We start from the raw sequence: 19,898 nt of genomic DNA on the forward strand, positions 1-19,898 counted from the left end.
AGTCACCTCTGAGTAAAATCCTATTCCAGAGACATGGGCATCAACACTCCAACGCAGAACAGAGGGAGTGCTGCAGTGTGAGAGGTGGAACCTTTCAGATGGGATGTTAAACTGAAATCCTGCCTGCTCTTTCAGGCAGATGTGAAAGCTCCCTTGGCATCCATGGTACGGAATCTATGTCTGGCCGTGCAAGGTTAAGGTAAGGTGATAGGTGAAATATTGAGTTTCAATATGAAGGTGCAAGCATGCAATACACATTGCATTCTGATTGATATCATAATCTGTCTGCTCTGCTTGTTTTAGCAGGAATAAGGAGCATACACTCTGAAGTTCCAGAACAATAGTAAGACTGCAAGACTCGTGCTGTAGATATATGTGTGCACTAGGAAGTAATTCAGCACCAGCTGCACCCAGAAAATGCATTTATACTTTGACATCTACAAATTTAATTGAGAATATTAAGTGTCATTAGAACTACGCAGTTACATGCGCCCAATTGATATTTTAAACAAAATGCAATACTAGGAATAAAAACTAGCCAATCAACAAGCAAAAAGATAGACAATCTCATTTTCAACTAACAAGTTCGTGTTAGTTGAAACTAATTGGAACTACTGTAACATTGTTTAACTGGGAGTTCTTCTCTTTTAATCTGCAATGGTATTTTCATTGGAGTCCCCAGTCCCTGAACTAGTCCCTTTCAGAAATTAACAGTCACATTCATTTTGGAAGATAATAAGATTAATACAATTATCCTCTCCACAGATATTTTTGTACCAGCATTTGCTTCATCATAAATATCCTCTTTCCCACTACTGGATTGAAAAAAACAAACCCAAGACACAAAACAAGGAAGAATATAGAGCAATTAAATGTAAAGCACTGAATAATAGTGAAGTGTTGCAGGTCAAAACAGTTCAAATGTAAATTATCAATATTACATTTAAAATATTTACTTACATATCCAGTGGTAAAGCAATGCACTAAAGATATTTAATCCAAAGAGACATTGCTTCCAGTCAAGCACAGAGCTAAAGTGAGGAGATTTCAAATTAAAACTCTAGCTTTCAGCTGCAAGCTACAATATAGTGCTGCACCTGACAAATTGCAAAGTACATAAATAAGAAAATTAAAGGAGAAATGTGAATATATAACTAATGGAGAATATGTCAAGTAACCGTAATTTTTCAGCATTATCATCTACTGAACACCTTGTTTGTAACATTTCAACTAATTCAGTAAGTAATAGGAAAGTGTAGAACAGGAAGTTTAGGAACTGAAAAATCAGCTGTGGTATTTTACCCGGTAACATTTGCTCGAAATTCTGACAGGATAGGTCTGCAGTCTTCCAACACTTGTCTCCCAAAGATGGACCTGTAGATTGGTCACATATATTCAGGAGTGTGGCTGGCACTGTGAGGCCAAGCCTCAGAAAGAGCATGGTGAGGAGGGAGTGGAGTGGAGATGCTGCATTCTAGCATTTCATTCACTTTGGCAAATGATTTTCCAACAGTAGCTGCTGCAGCTTTTAATAAAAAGACTTCCATTCATACAATAATTCTGATGGCCCTTTCAAGATTTTGCAAAGCATTTTACAACCAATGTACCTTTCAAAATGAAGTATCTGATGTATTGTAAGAAATGCAGCAGCTAATTTGCATTCATCAAATGCATGATAGAAATTCATCCCTGTCCATTAAACACATCATGTAGCAGCAGTGTATTGTACTCCACTTTCAAAATTTGATTCTATTGACTTCAGAAGCACAGTACTTACCTGCAACCACTACTATATGGGCCTTTCACCTCTGCTAACTGGAGCTAAATTTCTGGGCAAATCTTTTTCAGTACTATTGAGTGAAGGACATATATTGGCCAAGATGCTATAAGTTATTACTATTCTTCTTAGAAATAGTGCCATAAAACCTTTTACATCTATCTGAAAAAGCAGACAGGGCTTCAGTTCAACACTGCATCTAAAAAACACCATTTCTAATTGTGTAGCATTACCTCAACATCAGCCTGGACTTTTAGGCTGAAGTCTGAAGTGGAACTTGTACTGACAGCTTTGTACTTCAGAGCCGTGAATGCTACCAACTGACCCAAAGGTGAGAATTTTTTTGGACAGAAGAACATTACATACATTTCCTTGGAAATATTTTCCTTTAAAAGATGCAAGCTTCTTTTCTCAACCGTGGCTTGGCAAACATTCCATGTTACAACACACAAAGCGCTGGAGGAACTTGATGGGTCAGCAGGACCTCAGTACCGGGGATATTCGCCTGGGCAAGGATGCTGACATTGTTCACTTGCTTTTCCAGTGAATTGGGAGGATTGATGGCATCAACCCAGTGCCTTGAGATGACTGCTACAGAGTGGAGCTAACCTTCAGAACTAGTGGGAAGCTGTGACAATTATACTGGAGAATCAAGGTTACGCAAACCTCACCAATTGAGTTGCAGTATGAAGACAACACTTGTATTTGTGCTCACGCAGAGGGAGAGCACTAAGCCCTTAGTGACCTTTCTCTGAAACATACAAAATGGGCCTTATGCTCAACACTCACAAGATAAAAATCTTTTATCAAAACTGCTCTTGCTACACCACTCTGCCCTATGACAATGAAGATCTTCTCATTACTACCATCAGGGAGGAGGGACAGGAGCCTGAAGACCCATACTCAATAATTCAGGAACAGCTTCTTCCCCTCTGCCATCAGATTTCTGAATGGTCCATGAACACTACCTTGTTATTTCATTTTTTTCCCACTATTTATTTATTTTTGTAACTTATAGTAATCTTATGTCTTTGTACTGTACTGTTGCCACAAAACAACAAATTTCAAGTCATATAAGTCAAAAGAGGGAAAAGAAGAGAATCGTAATCACCAATTTCCCCTGTAGCTCATTCTCCCCACATCCCCATCGGCTCCCCCCAGATTCAGCCCTTCACCTACACACTAGGGGATGCAATTGGCCCACCGACGCCGCATGTTGTTGGGATGTGGGGGGGGGGGGACCCGCGGGGTCGTGGGGGGGTGCAGACTCCGTGCGCACACGCGTGCACACACACACACACACACACACACACACAGCGCCAGAAGTCGTGATCGAACCCGGGTCTCTGGAGCTGTGAGGCAGCGGCTCTACCAGCTGTACCACCTGGGTTAATCCACACTCTTCTTACACGCTTACCCTATCGCCCTGATCCCTTCTACTCCAAACCCATGCACTCAAATCGCCAATGCATACAAGCCTCTGGGCCAAATGCGCATGGCACAGTGGTGTGTGTGTGTGTGTGTGTGTGTGTGTGTGCGTGCGTGTGTGTGCGCGCACGCACACGCGCGCATGCATGGAGTTTGCACCTTCTCTCTGTGGGCGCGTGGGTTTCCCCCAGGTGCTCCAGTTTCCTCTCACGTCCCAGCGACATGCGGGGTCGGTGGGTTGGTTCACCCCCAGTGTGTGGCTGGGGGGTGGAATCTGGGGGGAGTTGATGGGAATATGGGGAGAATAAAACGGGATTAAAGTAGGATTAGTGTAAATAGGTGTTTGATAGTCAGCACGGACTTGGTGGGCTGAAAGGCCTGATTCTGTACTGTATAACTCTATGACAGGCCTTCATCAGTCAGGGCACTGAGTATAGAAGTTGAGACGTTATGTTGAAGTTCTACAAGATGTTGGTGAGGCTGCATTTGGAGTATGGTGTTCAGTTCTGGTCGCCCTGCTGTAGGAAAGATGCCATTAAGCTGGAAAGAATACAGAGGAGATTTATGAGGATGTTGCCAGGACTTGAGGGACTGAGTTATGGAGAGAGGTTGAGCAAGTGGGACTGTTTCCATCAGAGCATAGGAGAATGAGTGGTGATTTTATAGAGGTGTATAAAATCATGAGGGGCATAGATAGGGTGAATGTGCACAGTCTTTTTCCCAGGGTTGGGGAATCAAGAACTAGAGGGCACAGGTTTAAGGTGACAGGGGAGAGATTTAATAGGAACCTGAGGAGCAACTTTTTCACCCAGAGGGTGGTCCGTATATGGAATGAGCTGCCAGAGGAAGTGGTTGAGGCAGGCACATTAACAACATTTAAAAGGTACTTGGACAGGTACATGGATAGGAAAGGTTTAGAGGGATATGGGCCAAATGTGGGCAAATGGGACTAGCTTCAATGGGAATCTTGGTCGGCATGGACCAGCTGGGCGGAAGGACCTGTTTCCATGTTGTATGACCCTGTGACTCTCTGGCAGTGTAAACTGCCCCTGGTGTAAGTGGCTGGTATCAGTGGAGTGTTAATGAGTTTGTATGAAAGAATATAGGTTACAGGAAAATAACTGGGAACTGAATGCATTGTACGGACATATGAAATAACATTCCTTTCCAGCCCAAACTCATCAATCTATAAGCTCTCTACAGTCCCGGAATTAGTTTGCTCAAATATAGAACCAAATAGCTTATCTGCAACTTAGATAATTACAGCATCCCCACTTATTACAAAACTACCATCCCACACTGATGCAGGAACCAGCTGTGGAGATATTTACCGACTTGCCTTTACTTTAATAAACCACTTTATACTAGTTTGAACTTGTAACTTAGAGACATTCTTGTATTGGTATTGGTTTATTATTGTCACTTGTACCAAGGTACAGTGAAAAACTTGTCTTGCATACCGTTCATACAGGTCAATTATGTTAACAACAAGGCTCCATTGGACATACCCAGGAGGCCACAGAGGGGCAAGCAGAGAATGCTGGAGGGGTTTTAAAGGGTTGTTAGTCAGTGTCGGGGGTGTAGGTCTCGTTCTCTCCCCGCTCAGCTCCAAGTGAGGTGGTTGGAGGTTTCGACGAGCTTGTAACCGGGAGAGATATGCTTGAGGTGGAGATGCACTGTTGGAATATTGCCGGGACTCGAGGGCCTGAGTTATAGGAAGAGAGGTTGGGCAGGCTAGGACTTTATTCCATGGAGTCTAGGAGGCTGAGGGGTGACCTGATAGAGGTGTATAAAATCACAAGGGGCACAGATGGGGTGAATGCGCACAGTCTTGTTCCCAGGGAAAGAGAATCTAAAACTAAATGGCATGGGTTTAAGGTGAGAGGGGAAAAGATTTAAAAGGGACCCGAGTCGCAACTTCTTCACACAGAGGGTAGCGGGTGTGTGAAATGAGCAGCCAGAGGAAGTGGTAGAGGTGGTACAATAACAACATTTAAAAGACATATGGACAGGTACATGGATAGGAAAGGTTTAGAGGGACATGGGCCAAACATGGGCAACCGGGACTAGCTTAGACAGGCATCCTGGTCAGCATGGACCAGTTGGGCCGAAGGGCCGGTTTCCATGCTGTATGGGAGTTGGGATTGGTTTAGTTGTAATTGGGGATAGAATAGTCAGGGGAATAGACACAATTCTCTGTTGCAAGGATCGAGAGACCCGAAGGCTGTGTTGCCTGCCTGGTGCCCTGGTTCAAGACATCTCACCTGACCTGCAGAGGAATTTGGAGTGGGAGGGGAAAGATCCAGTTGTCGTGGTCCACATGGGTACCAACGACATAGATAGAACAAGCAAAGAGGTTCGGATGAGGGAATTTGAGCAGCGAGGAACTAAATTAAAAAGCAGAACCAAACAGGTATAATTGCTACCTGAGTCACATGCAAAGTGGGATGGCTCTGTTGGTAAAAACTGCAATCAAATCCTTAGAAAGAAGTGACATAGGGTCAGAAGATGTAGAATCCTTGTGGGTAGAAACTGCAAGGGTAAAAGGACCCTGATAGGAATTATATACAGGCCTCCAAATAGTAGCCAGGATGTAGGATACAAATTACAACAGGAGATAGAAAAGGCATGTAAAAAGGGCAATGTTACAGTGGTCATGGGGATTTCAATATGCAGGTAGATTGAGAAAATTAGGTTGGTACTGGATTCCAAGAGAAGGAATTTGTAGAATGCCTATGAGATGGCTTCTTAGCGCAGTTTGTGGTCGAGTCCACTAGGGAAAAGGCAATTCTGGATTAGGTGTTGTGCAATGAACCAGATTTGATTAGGGAGCTTAAGGTAATGGAACCCTCAGGAGGCAGTGATCATAAAATGATAGAATTCATCCTGCAGTTTGAGATGGAGAGGCTAAAATAGGATGTATTGATATTACACATGAGTAAAGGTAACTACAGAGGCATGAGGGAGGAGCTGGCCAAAGTTGACTGGAAGGGGACCCTAGCAGGGATGATGGCAGAGCAGCAATGGCAGGAGTTTCTGGGAGTAATTTGGAAGATGCAGGATCAGTTCATCCCAAAGAATAAGAAGCATTCTAAACCGTAGCTGACAAGGGAAGTCAAAGACAGCATAAAAGCAGAAGAGAAGTCATACAATATTGCAAAAATTAGTGGGAAGCTCGAGGATTGGGAAGCTTTTAAAAACCAACAGGAGGCAACTAAAAAAGCAATAAGGGGAGAAAAGATGAAATATGAAGGTAAGCTAGCCAATAATATAAAACAGGATACCAGAAGTTTATTTTAGATATAATAAAGAGTAAAAGAGAGGCAAAAGTGGATATCGGACGGCTGGAAAATGTCACTGAAGAGGTAGTAATGGGGAACAAAGAAATGGCAGATAAACCAACTAAGTATTTTGCATTAGTCTTCGCCGTGGAAGACACCAGCAACATGCAAGAAATTTGAGAGAGTCAGGGGGCAGAAGTGAGTGTAGTCGCTATTACTAAGGAGAAGGTGCTTGGGAAGCTGAAAGGTCTGAAGGTGGATAAGTCACCTGGACCAGATGGCCTACACCCCAGGATTCTGAAAGAGATAGCTGAAGAGATTGTGGAGCCATTAGTAGTGATCTCTCAAGAATCACTAGAGTCAAGATGGTTCTGGAGGACTGGAAAATCGCAAAGGTCACTCCACTCTTTAGGAAGGGAGGGAGGCAAAAGACAGTTAGCCTGACTTCAGTGGTTGGTAAGATGTTAGAGTCCATTACTAAAGATGAGGTTTCAGGGTACTTGGAAGCTCAAGATAAAATAGGCCGAAGTCAGCATGGTTTCCTTAAGGGGAAATCTTGCCTGACAAATCTGTTGAAATTCGTTGAGGAAGTAACAGACAGGATAAGCAAAGGAGAGTCAGTGGATGTTGTTTACTTGGATTTTCAGAAGGCCTTTGACAAGGTGCCACACATGAGGCTGTTAAACAAGGTAGGGGCCCATGGCATTAAAGGAAAGATACTAGCATGGATAGAAAATTGGCTGACTGGCAGAGGGCAAAGAGTGTGAATAAAGGGGGCCTTTTCTGGTTGGCTGCCGGTGACCAGTGGTGTTCCACAGGGGTCTGTGTTGGGTCTGCTACTTTTCACATCATATGTTAATGATCTGGATGATGGATTTGATGGCTTTGTGGCCAAGTTTGCAGATGATACAAAGGTAGGTGGAAGGCAAGTAGCGTTGAGGAAGCAGGGAGTCTGCAGAAGGACTTGGACAGGTTGGGAGAATGGGTAAAGAAGCGGCAGGTGGAATACAGCGTAGGGAAGTGTACAGTCGTGCACTTTGGTAGAAGGAATAAAAGCATCGACTATTTTGTAAACAGGGAGCGAATTCAGAAATCAGAGGTGCAAAAGGACTTGGGAGTCCTGATGCAGGATTCCTTAAAGGTTATCTCGTACGTTGAGTCAGTAGTAAGGAAGGCAAATGCAATGTTACCATTCACTTTGAGAGGACTGAAATATAAAAGCAAGGACATAACGCTGAGGCTTTATAAGGCGTTGGTCAGACCACATTTGGAATACTGTGAGCAGTTTTGGGCCCCATATCTAGGGAAGGATGTGCTGGCATTGGAGAGGGTCAAGAGGAGGTTTACAATAATGATCCCGGAAATGAAAGGGTTAATGTATGAGGAGTGTTTGATGGTTCTGGGCTTGTACTAGCCTGAGTTTAGAAGGTTGAAGGGGGATCTCATTGAAACCTACCGAATATTGAAAGGCCTGGATAAAGTGGACATGGAGAGTATGTTTCCAGTAGTGGGAGAGTCTAGAACCAGAGGGCACAGCCTCAGAAGGACATCCCTTTAGAACAGAGATGAGGAGGAATTTCTTTAGCCAGAGGGTGGTGAATCTGTGGAATTCATTGCCACAGACAGCTGTATAGGCAAAGTTATTGGATATATTTAAAGCGGGAGGTTGATAGGTTTTTGATTAGTAAGGGCGTCAAAGGTGAGAATCAGGAGAATGGGGTTGAGAGGGAAAATTAAATCAGCCATGATTGAATGGCGGAGCAGACTCGATGGGCTGAATGACTTAATTCTGCTCCTACGTCTTATGTTCTTATGATAATAAATCTGATTCTGATATGGTAAGACCCTGCAAACTGCGAACCACTTCCCATATCTCAGGAGTCAACTCACAGTGTAAGCAGATATCGATGATGAAATGCACTACTACCTTCAAAGTGCCAGCAAAGCTTTTGGTTAATTGCAGAAAAAGGGATTTGAAGATCAAGCCTCAGTCCTGACACAAAGTCATGGTCTACCAGGAAGCAGCAATCCCTGCCATCCTATATGTTTATTTCTTGTAAATAGATGCTGACTTGCTGAGCACTTCCATCTTTCTCTTTTTGTAAATCACAGGTTTTTTGGCAACTGTCGTATTTTGCTTTTGAACTGACAAACGTTCCCTTTACGATCTGTCAAAATTTCAAAAACATCTTTTTGACAAAAATTATAATAAAGAACTATGTCTATGCCTATTACCAAGTATAATCCCACCTTACATGATTTTGTCCAGAGCACTGCAGATCATAGCTTTTCATGTAAACACCCAGGCACATTTTAAATGTATAGAGGGCTTCCGCCTCTACCAGCCTTTCAGTTAATGAATTCCAGACCCTTATCCTCTTCTACATGAAAAACTTTTTTTGCATTGCTCTTTTCATCGGTCAACCGATTACTTTAAATCCATGCCTATGGGTTTTGATCGATGAACAAAAATGACATAGATTCCATCAATGTTTCTCATAATTTCATTTACTTTTCTTTCTCTTCTGACAGCAGGTTCCCACTTGTTTCAATTCTGGCACTTTTATTAGGTCTAGTATTCTCTCCAGTGGCTTTCTGGACATCAAGAGAAAGACTGGTAGGGTCATCTTGGAAATAAAGGACAGTCTGCAATTAGATATTCCGGCTATAAGGGAAGCTGCAGCAAGTACAAGTCAGAAATAACTGGCCACACAGCCTGTGATTGTCCATCCATTAAAATTAATGGATGGAAATCACAGGCTTGGACACTGAGATTTCTGGAGCCGCACATCCTGAGAGAGTGTGCAATCATAGAGTCAGACACATAGCCTCCTGCATTGCTAGAAAAACAAATCTGACTGATGGCCCCCAAGGCCCACCAGTAGGACAGACATTTTGAAAGCATAAAAGCACAACTCAGAATGCACTGAGAAATCATCAACCAACAGAGCCCAATTCTTCCACAAATTTTGCACAGCCTCTTCTTTAGTTCCACATTAGATGCATTGATTTTACTTATTAAGGGAATATACTACATAATTCTTCTTAAAGGGAGTCATGCAGAAACCCAGAATGAAAATGAAAAATTCTGCACATGCTGTTTTTCTTTCCATAGATGCTACCTGTCCTGTTGAGAGTTTCCAACATTTTATTATTTAAAGCCCCAAAATATTCATCAGTCATTTCGAAGTTTCACTTAGTGGCATTTATACCCTTTCAATCCATGATATTTCCTCTGTTCTAGTCACTTGTCTATCAATGTACTTTGTGGTACTTGATTATTTCTGTTTGAGCTGACTCCTTTAGTCTTCAGTTTAATAACTACGATTGTGTACAGTTGTGGTCACCCTATGATAGGAAAGATGTCATTAAGCTGGAAAGAGTGCAAAGAAGATTTACAAGAATATTGCCAGGAATCAAGGGCCTGAGTTATTGGGTGAGGTTGGGCAGGTTTGGGCTTTATTCCTTGGAACATAGGAGGCTGAGGGGTGACTTTATAGAGGTGCATAAATTCATAAGGGGCATAAATAGAGTAAATGCACAGGGAAAGGGAACCTAAAACTAGAGGGCATAGGTTTAAAGTGAGAGGGGAAAGATTTAAAGGGGACATTCAAAGGGAAACAATCAAGAAAATGGAAGTCTTTGGTTAGCGTATTGCCAGGGTTAGAACGCACAATTATACTATGGGCACATAACACAAGGCCACAGCAATAGATGAAACAGAGCTAATGTGAACATTATAAAATTATAAGAACGCAAGACACGTCAGGCTACTGTTTATCAATTACAGCTCGGCATTCAACACCATCAGTCCATTAATACTAATAATCAAGCTTCAAAACCTGGACCTCTGTACCTCCCTCTGCAACTGGATCCTCGACTTCCTTATAGGGAGACCTCAGTCAGTGCGGATCAGTAGTAACATCTCCTCCTCGCTGACTGTCAACACAGGCACACCTCAAGGATGTGTGCTTAGCCCACTGCTCTACTCTCTCTGCACACATGACTGTGTGGCTAGGCACAGCTCAAATGACATCTATAAATTCACTGATTTGTTGTTGGTAGAATCTCAGGTGGCGATGAAGAGGCTAACAGGAGTGACATAGATCACAACAACGACCTCGCACTCAACGTCAGCAAGACTAAGGAATTGAATGTGGACCAGGAAAGGGAAGTCAGGAGAACACACACCAGTCCTCATTGAGGGGTCAGCAATGGAAAAGGTGAGCAGCTTCAAGTTCCTGAGCGACAACATCCTGGGCTCAACCCAATGATGCATCACGAAGAAGGCATGCCAGCAGCTCTATTTCATTAGAAGTTTGAGGAGATTTGGTATGTCACCAAACACGCTTACAAATTTCTATAGATGTACAGTGGAGAGCATCCTGACTGGTTGCATCACCACCTGGTATGGAACCTCCAATGCACAAGATCACAAGAGGCTGCAGAGGGTTGTAGACTCAGCCAGTTCCATCACGGACAGAACCCTCCCTACCATCAAGGACATCTTCAAGAGGCGGTGCCTCAAGAAGGCGGCGTCTATTATTAAGGATCCTCACTATCCGGGACATGCCCTCTTCTCATTACTACCATCAGGGTGGAGGTACAGGAGCCTGAAGACCCACATTCAATGTTTCAGGAACAGCTCCTTCCCCTTCAGGAACAGCCATCAGATTTCTGAACGGTCTGTGAACCCATGAATACTATCTCCTTATTCCTTTTTTTGCACTATTCATTTATTTTTTTAATTTATAGATTTTTATGTCTTTGCACTGCACTGCTGCCACAAAACAACAAATTTCACGTCATATGTCAGTGATAATAAATCTGACTCTGATTCAATGCTGGCAGATCTCCCTCAGCTTTGCTTACAGATAACCGGAACTGGTGATGTGGTCATGAGTTTACGAAGATCCCATTACAGCTGACATGCAACAGTAATTCACTCACTGGCGTGAAAGAGGTAAGAATATGAAATTCCTTGTCAATCCTGAAAGACACAAGCCAAACAGATATACCTGCACCGTCCTTCCCATCTGCAGCCTACTTGTTTTTGTAAAGCACAAGATGTAAGAATCTTTGTTTTCAACACCGTTTCTAAGTAATTTACATAACGTTTATTGTTCCATACCCTGAAGTAACTGCTCATTGTTTGAGATGCATATACATTACCCATTCTCTTTTCCATCATTAGCACTCCTTTACTCAGTTATCTAAATGACCATGTTCAGAACGTATCCACTTCCTTACTGTGGTTTGTAGATCCCATCTTTGTATAGTATTGACAAAGGAGTTCCATCCTCCGTATTGCTGAGTATCCCTTATCTATTCATTTAACGGGTACTTTCATAGCACGATCCAGGGCAGTGAGATGACCTACCAATTCTGGGCGCATCAAGGGTCCCATAAATAATCCAGGAAGCATCAAGGCATTTCAGAATGGATGTCATCTTAAACTCAAGCTCAGAACTACTTAATAGCTTATACCATTAAAAACAAAACAATAAGCAGATTTCTCTTGTATTCATATTTTATCCTGGCCGAAAACAGCCTCAGTTGCTATTTTGTAAATTTTCAGCCTTACTCTCACATCCTGGACATTGTAACAGAATGAAAACTGCAACTTACACCATACATCAGTCCCGGACAAAGAAAGCTGCTCCACAGTAGCTAAAATATCCAGTCTATTTCTCTCTCATTGTCATATAACGTTAGGCAGCATGATGTACTGTAGGATTTTCAGTTTTAAGGCTACAATTTGAAAATGACGTCTATGGGGATACAATAGCCTGGAACCTGCCACTGAGATACATGTAAACTTCAAAGTTACCTTTTGCGGATTGAGCAATTGAACTTGCTTAAAGTCAAATCTAGATCCAAAATGGCAAAGCCATGAGGAGCAGTAGGACCTTGCATGACAAAACACTGTCATATGGGTGGGCCAGAACAAGACCTGCCCATAAAACAGCTGAAAAACATTTAACAGCTGGCAAAGCTACAGCGCAATCTTTGCCAATGGCCAAAGCTTTCAAGTCTTTTGAATGCTTTTGAATGTTCATGATTTCAGAGGCATTCAGAAGGCAGGCACAGGGTTCAATTCCGGCCGCTGTCTATAAGGAGTTTGTACATTCTCCCTGTGACTGCGTGGGTTTCCTCCAGGTGCTCCAGTTTCCTCCCACATTCCAAAGACATACGGGTTAGGAAGTTGTGGGCATGCTATGTTGGCGCCAGAAGTGTGGCGACACTTACAGGCTGCCCCCAGAACACTCTACGGAAAAGATGCAATTCACTGTATGTTTCGATGTACATATGATTAATAAAGATATCTTAAATTATTTTAAAAAAATCAACAGTTATATATTATTAAAATTAAATACAATTAAACTAAATTAAAACTAGCTTATGATTAACATTCTCTTGAACCATCTTTCTCCACTCAAATAAAGAGGTTCACTGTCTATATTTCAGGTCTGATCTGATTAGATTCACTGGGCAGATGCCCAAATGTAAGTGCTAGAAAATTCAGCATGTTCATGCTCCCCCCATCTCAGCCCATCATCAGAGTCTAGCCAAGAAATTGACAGCAGATTCTGGCCGGCAAACCTGGCATAAGCATTCATCCTAAACTCAGATAGATGCCAGCAGTTTGTCATGGAATTGCAGGCATTACCCAGCGAGTGGCAGCAACTTTGGTCAGATATGCATGGAGTAAGTCCATAACGTCTGAAAATCCCATCAACTGGAAATCAAATCCCAGGCTCCAGCTAAAACAACACTCTGTCTTCAGGCATTGATTTGTTTCCAAGTACCACATTTAATTTCCCAAAGATACATGCATCCATATCCCCGTTCCCCATTACCCTAAACCAATTGTGTTCCAGTACTTTTCCATTTACAAGTTGTCAAAAGTGTTATTTTGTAGGATATTAAGAAATGCATTGTCATAATACATTATTGAAAAATCTATTTACACATTCTCTTAAAAACTGCCAAACAAAATATGAATCACATAATAAATGACTATGGAGAATTTCTTAATTCTTCAAAATGCTTGTGTCTGAAAGTGAATGATTGTGCTTTGCTACCACACAAAATTAGACCTTCAACATATTTCTTTTCCTGGCATTAATGAAAAGGTGTATGTAACTTCTGAGCACATCTTTACTATACAATATATTCCTTTCATACCAAGTACATTGTACTGTCTTCTTGTAAATTGAAGAAAAATTCTTCTTCAAATTTGTAACATTGCAACCTTGGCATTTGTCAAAAAAAAGCTTGTTAAGAGTACCATTATACACTCGATGACATTTTAATTTATTCCACACTACCTCCTTGAACTAACTCAAAAACACAAGCTGTTTACTATTTAGTGTAACCCCTCTTGCCTTCTGGAATCACTATCTTTTAAAGTCCTACAGTAGGTCCAACCTTCCGACACTGGTGTTGAGAGAAAAGATCAGCCATGATCTTACTGAAGGGCATAAGGAGACGAATTGCCTATTCTTGTTTTTATATCCTTTGTTCTTATGATAGGTGAAGCTATGGCATCATTATAAAGGAATACAAAAACTGACTTTACAAACAATTCTAATTGGACAAGAGGCAACTGGATAATGACTAAATTTGATATATAACAAGTAGGTTAATAAAAATTGTTTTCTGACACAAAAACAAAAATTGCCAAGAATGCACAGAGGTTTAGGTGGCATCTGTGGAGAGAAACAGAAATAACCTCAGTCCTATAACCTTTGATTCAATGTTCCCCTATCCACAGATGCTGCCTGGCTTGCTGAGTATTTCCACTATTTTTTGTTCTTATTTAAGACTCTCAGCATCCTAAGTAATGTGTTTAGTGTCATACCGTTTTATGAGGTAGCTTTGGCAGAGAAGATTAAGGAGAATCCAAACAGACTTTATGCGCATATTAAGGGAAAAAGAGTAAGTAAAGAGAGAATAGGGCCCCTCAAAGACCAAAGTGGACGTCTTTGTAATGGAGCCACAGGAGATGCCGGAGGTCCTCAATGAATATTTCTCCTCTGTTTTTACTGTGTAGAAAGACATGAAGACTTTGGAACTTGAGATAGTTAATGGGGATGTCTTGGGGATAATCCACATTACAGCAGAGGAGGTGCTAGATGTCTTAAAACATATGAAGGTAACTAAATCTTCAGGGCCAGACCAGGTGTACCCAAGAACACTGTGGGAAGCCAATGAAGAAATTGAAAGAGCCCTGGCTGAGATATATGCATCATCGTTAGCAACTGGTGAAGTGCTAGAAGACTAGAAGGTGGCTAATGTTGTGCCTTTATTTAAGAAGGGATGCAAAGAAAACCCTTGGAACTGTAGACCTGTAAACCTAACAGGTAAGTTACTAGAGGGGATTCGGAGGGATAGACAGGAGCTGATTTGGCGAAAGTCAGCATAGCTATGTGCGAGGGAGATCACGTATCATGAATTTGATTGAAGCAGTAACCAAGAAGATCAATTAGGGCAGGACGGTAGGCATAGTCTACATGGACTTCAGTAAGGCCTTTGATAAGATTCCACATGGTAGGCTGCTATGAAAAGTTAGATTGCATAGGATTCAGGGATACACAAGTGGCTTGATGGTAAGATGGTAGGGTGATGGAGAAAGGTTGTTTCTCAGACTAGTGGCGTTCCCCAGCGGTTGGTACTAAGCCCATTACTATTTGCAAGAGAATGTACAAGCCACGGTTCATAATTTTGCAGATGACACTAAAATAGGTGGTGTTGTAGACAGCAAAGATGTTTATCAGGAATTACAAAGGGATCTTGATCTGCTGGGTAAGTGGGCCAAGGAATGGCAAGTGGAGTTTAATTCAGACATGTGCGAAGTGTTGCACTTTGGGAAGACAAATCAGGGTAGGACTTTCACAGTGAATGGTAGGGTCCTGGGGAATGTTGTAGAAAAGAGGGACCTAGGAGTACATGGTTCTCTGAAAGTGGCGTCGCAGATAGAAGAAGGCTTTTGGCATGCTGGTCTTCATCAGTCAGGGCACTGAGTATAGAAGTTGGGATATTATGTTGGTGAGGCTGCATTTGAAATATTGTATTCAGTTTTGGTCACCCTGCTATAGGAAAGATGCCATTAAGCTGGAAATAGCACAGAGCAGATTTATGAGGATGTTGCCAAGATTTGATGGACTGAGTTAAGGAGAGAGATTGAGCAGGTTGGGACTTTATTTATTGAAGCATAGCAGAATGAGGGGTGATCTTATAGACGCACATAAAATCATGAGGGATGATATTTAGGAGGTGTATAAAATCATGAGGGGCATTGATAGGGTGAATGTGCACAGTCTTTTTCCCAGCATTGACAAATCAAGAACCAGAGGATATAGGTTTAGAGTGAGACAGGACAGATTTAATAGGAACCTAAGGGACAACTTTTTCATTCGGAGGGTGTCAGTATATGGAGTAGGCTGCCAAAGGAAGTTGTTGAGGCAAGTACATTAATAACAGTTAAAAGACACTTGAACAAGTACATGGATAGGAGACGTTTGAGGGATATGGGCCAAACCTGTTGGAAGGACTGGACAGAGTAGATGTGGCTAAGTTGTTTCCCTTGGTGGGTGAGTCCAGGACTAGAGGGCACAGTATTAGAGGGTACCCATTTAGAACAGAAATGAGAAGAAATTTCTTTAGCCAGAGGGTCGTGGATTTATGGAATTCGTTGCCACATACAGCTGTGGAGGCCCAATCATTGGGGGTGTTTAAGGAGGAGATTGATAGGTATCTAATTAGTCAAGGGATCAAGGGATATGGGGAAAAGGCCGGGAATTGGGGCTAGATGGGAATAGTTTAGCTCATGGTGAGGTAGCGGAGCAGACTCGATGGGCCGAATGGCCTACTTCTGCTCCTTTGTCTTGTGATCTTGTGAAATGGATTAGATTAGATGGGAATCTTGGTCAGCATTGACCAGTTGGGCCGAAGGGCCTGATTCTATGCTGTATAACTCTATAACAGCACTGTGGGCACACCTTTTCCAGAAAGACTGCAGTGTTTCAGGGTGGTAGCTCACCACCATGTTCTAAGGGCAATAAGGATGGGCAATAAATGCTGGCCTTGCCAGTGATGCCCAGACCCTGAAAAAACTAAATAACAAAGAGAATTCATCAACCTTTGTCTTGAGCATTGTCTTGAGTCATGTTTTACCTCATCGGATGGCAACATTCCATAGCTAGTAGAGCTGCTGCCCTGCAGCTCCAGTGACCCAAGTTCAATTCTGACCTCTGGTCCTGTCCATGTTGAGTTTGTGCAGCCTCTCTGTGACCGTGTGGGTTTCCTCTGGGTACTCAGATTTCCTCCCACATTTCAATGAGGTACTCATCGGCAAGTTAATTGGTCACTATAAATTATCCCTCATGTATAGGTGAATGGTACACTCTGGGGCGAATTGATAGGTACTTGGGGATAATAAAACAGAATGAGCGTAAATGGATGGTTGATAGTCAGCACAGACTCAGTGGGCTGAAGGGCCTGTATTCCTGCTATATGACTCTATGCAATTTTAGGGCCATCCACCAAACTGACACTTAGATCTACAGTCTGCTACAGAATTCTTTGAAGGCCATCCTTTGGAGTGAGGATAACTTGCTTTCACCACAGTTTTGTGGATACTGAGGGGATAGCACAGTGGCTCAGTTGGTGGAGCCACTGCTTCACGGCGCCAGAGACCTGGGCTCAATCCTGACCTCTGTCTGTGTGGAGTTTGCTCATTTTCCCTGTCACCTCTGGGTTTCATCCAGGCACTCCGGTTTCCTGCCACATCCCAAAGACATGCAGGTTGACAGGTTACTTGGTCATTGTAAATTCCCCTAGCAGTAGAATCTGGGCGGAATTGATGAGAATGTGGGGAGAATAAAATGGGATTAATGTGAGATTAGTGTAAATGGATGGTTGATGGTCGGTGTGGACGGTGGGCTAAAGAGCCTGCTTATGTGCTGTATCTGTCTACGCCTCTCTGACTGAGATCTCTGCGGCATTCACAGTAACTACCGCAAGTGGAGCTTGGTGGTGTAGGATGGTGGACTGATATATTTTTGTACTCCCCTTCTGCTGCTTATACTTGGCTTCTCACATTGATGGAGAGTCTCCAAATGCTCAGGATATCCCAGATGCTTTTTCACCACTGAGAGGTACTGGGCCAGGAATTCCTAACAGTCAGCAAGGGTGTTACATTTTTTCCTGTGACATTTTGAGGATGTCCTTGAGGCATTTTCTGCCTTGCTGAAAATCATTTGCCATGATGGAGCCTGGAGCAGAGTGCTTGGTTTAGGAATCTGATGTAAGGCGTATAAATGACGTGGCGCACTTGAGCCGGTTGTGTGTGATCAAATCCTCGATGTTGGGGATGTTGACCAAAAAGAAGCAGCTGTAGCGGCCCGGACCCACAGAACTCAAACCGCCATTGGCGGCCGTGGGCGCATGCGCAGGAGCGCGACGTAGGCTAACCGCGGGGCGGGCCTTCTGGCAGGGACCTCACGTCACGTCCACCGGAGAGGCTCTCAGGTACTTTTCCGCGGGTGCATGCACTTTGTTTCAGTCAGTAAAGTGTGCTCCAGTCCAGCCTCTGCGTCTCTGCGTTTTTTCTTTTCTGCCACGCACTACATTCGGCTACATTTGGTGACTCCGACGCTCCCAGACGGCATCTGAAACCCGCGACATGAATCCCAACGACTCGCACAACGCAATCTCGCTCAAGCTCCCGACTTTCTGGGCCACTCAGCCCCACGTTTGGTTCCAGCAGGCTGAGGCCCAGTTCAGTATCCGAGGCATTACAGCTGACGCCACGCGGTACTACTACGTGGTCAGCGCGCTCGACCAGGACATGGCAGTCCAGATCATTGACTTCCTGTACCATCTACCTACGGAGGACAGGTACATTAAGATCAAGGCACTCCTCCTCCGCACTTTCGGACTCTCCCACCGCGAACGAGCCGCGTGGCTTCTGCGCATGGATGGCCTGGGCGACCGCAAGCCATCTGAGCTGATGGACGACATGCTGGCGCTCATGGATGGCCATAAGCCCTGCCTCCTATTCGAGCAGCTGTTCCTCAAACAACTGCCAGAGGACATTCACCTCCTCCTTGCGGGTGACGATTTCAGCGACCCGCGCAGCCTCGCAGCCAGGGCAGACATTTTGTGGCAGAGTAAGCAGCAGGGAGCGGCTTCCATCTGCCTAACCACGACCATGCAGCCTAAGGCCAAGACCCCACAACCGAAACCACCAAGACCCACGAGGGACAAAGATAAGGGTTCAGACCAATGGTGCTTTTACCATCAGAGGTGGGGGTCAAACGCACGCTGCTGCCATCCACCGTGTGTCTTTCCGGGAAACGCCGGGGCCGGCCATCGCTAGTGGCTTCGACGGCTGGCCATCGCGACAGCCTCCTGTTCCTCTGGGACTGACACTCTGGGCGACATTTCCTGGTGGACACTGGGGCCGAGATCAGCATCCTTCCCCCCTCAAATATGGACACCCGTACTGTGGCCCCAGGCCCCGACCTCACCACCGTGAACGGCACCACCATCCGGACATACAGCTCGCGTACCATCCCGCTGCGTTTCGGCCCCAGCTGTTTTACCTGGACCTTCACGGTAGCAGCGGTGTCGCGGCTGTTACTAGGGGTGGATTTCCTACGGGCCAACCGTCTTCTGGTCGACCTGAAAGGCCGGTGTTTGGTCCACGCTGAGACTTTCCAAACCTTCCAGCTCAGGGAAGCCCAGTTCCCGGCCTTCCACCTGGACTCCGTCACACTCTCGGGTGATGAGTTCGCCAGGGTGCTGGTGGATTTCCCCTCCATCATCACCCCACAGTTCTCCACTACTGGTCCCAAGCACGGCGTACAGCACCACATTCCCACACAAGGACCACTGCTGCATGCCCGGGCCCATAGGCTTCCACCCGACAAGCTCCACCTCGCCAAGGAGGAGTTCCGGAAAATGGAGGAGATGGGGATCATCCACCGCTCGGAAAGCCCTTGGGCATCGCCGCTGCACATGGTGCCCAAGTCCGCAGGAGGTTGGAGGCCCTGCGGGGACTACAGGAGACTCAATTACGCCGCAACCGCCGACAGATACCCGGTGCCTCACATCCAGGATTTCACAGCCAACCTCCACAGGGCGACCATCTTTTCAAAAATCGACCTGGTCCGGGGTTACCATCAGATCCCAGTGCACCCCAACGATGTGCCCAAGACAGCCCTCATCACCCCTTTCGGGCTGTTTGAATTCCTAAGGATGCCCTTCGGCCTCAAGAACGCTGCTCAGACTTTCCAGAGGCTAATGGACTCGGTTGAGCGAGGCCTGGATTTCGTCTTCATCTATCTCGACGACATCCTGGTGGCCAGCAAGTCACGCAAGGAGCACGTGGCACATTTGCGCCA

The 19,898-nt window shown here is 44.3% G+C and overlaps 1 protein-coding gene across 1 annotated transcript in view; it reads right to left on the reverse strand.

Moving 5' to 3' along the window:
- The window catches only part of camkmt (calmodulin-lysine N-methyltransferase), a 287,014-nt gene that overhangs the window by 98,595 nt on the left and 168,521 nt on the right, over positions 1-19,898 (reverse strand). The gene's annotated exons all lie outside the window — the stretch shown is intronic.

Source organism: Pristis pectinata, chromosome 3 (assembly GCF_009764475.1).
Source record: "Pristis pectinata isolate sPriPec2 chromosome 3, sPriPec2.1.pri, whole genome shotgun sequence".
Classification (NCBI taxonomy): Eukaryota; Metazoa; Chordata; class Chondrichthyes; order Rhinopristiformes; family Pristidae; genus Pristis; species Pristis pectinata.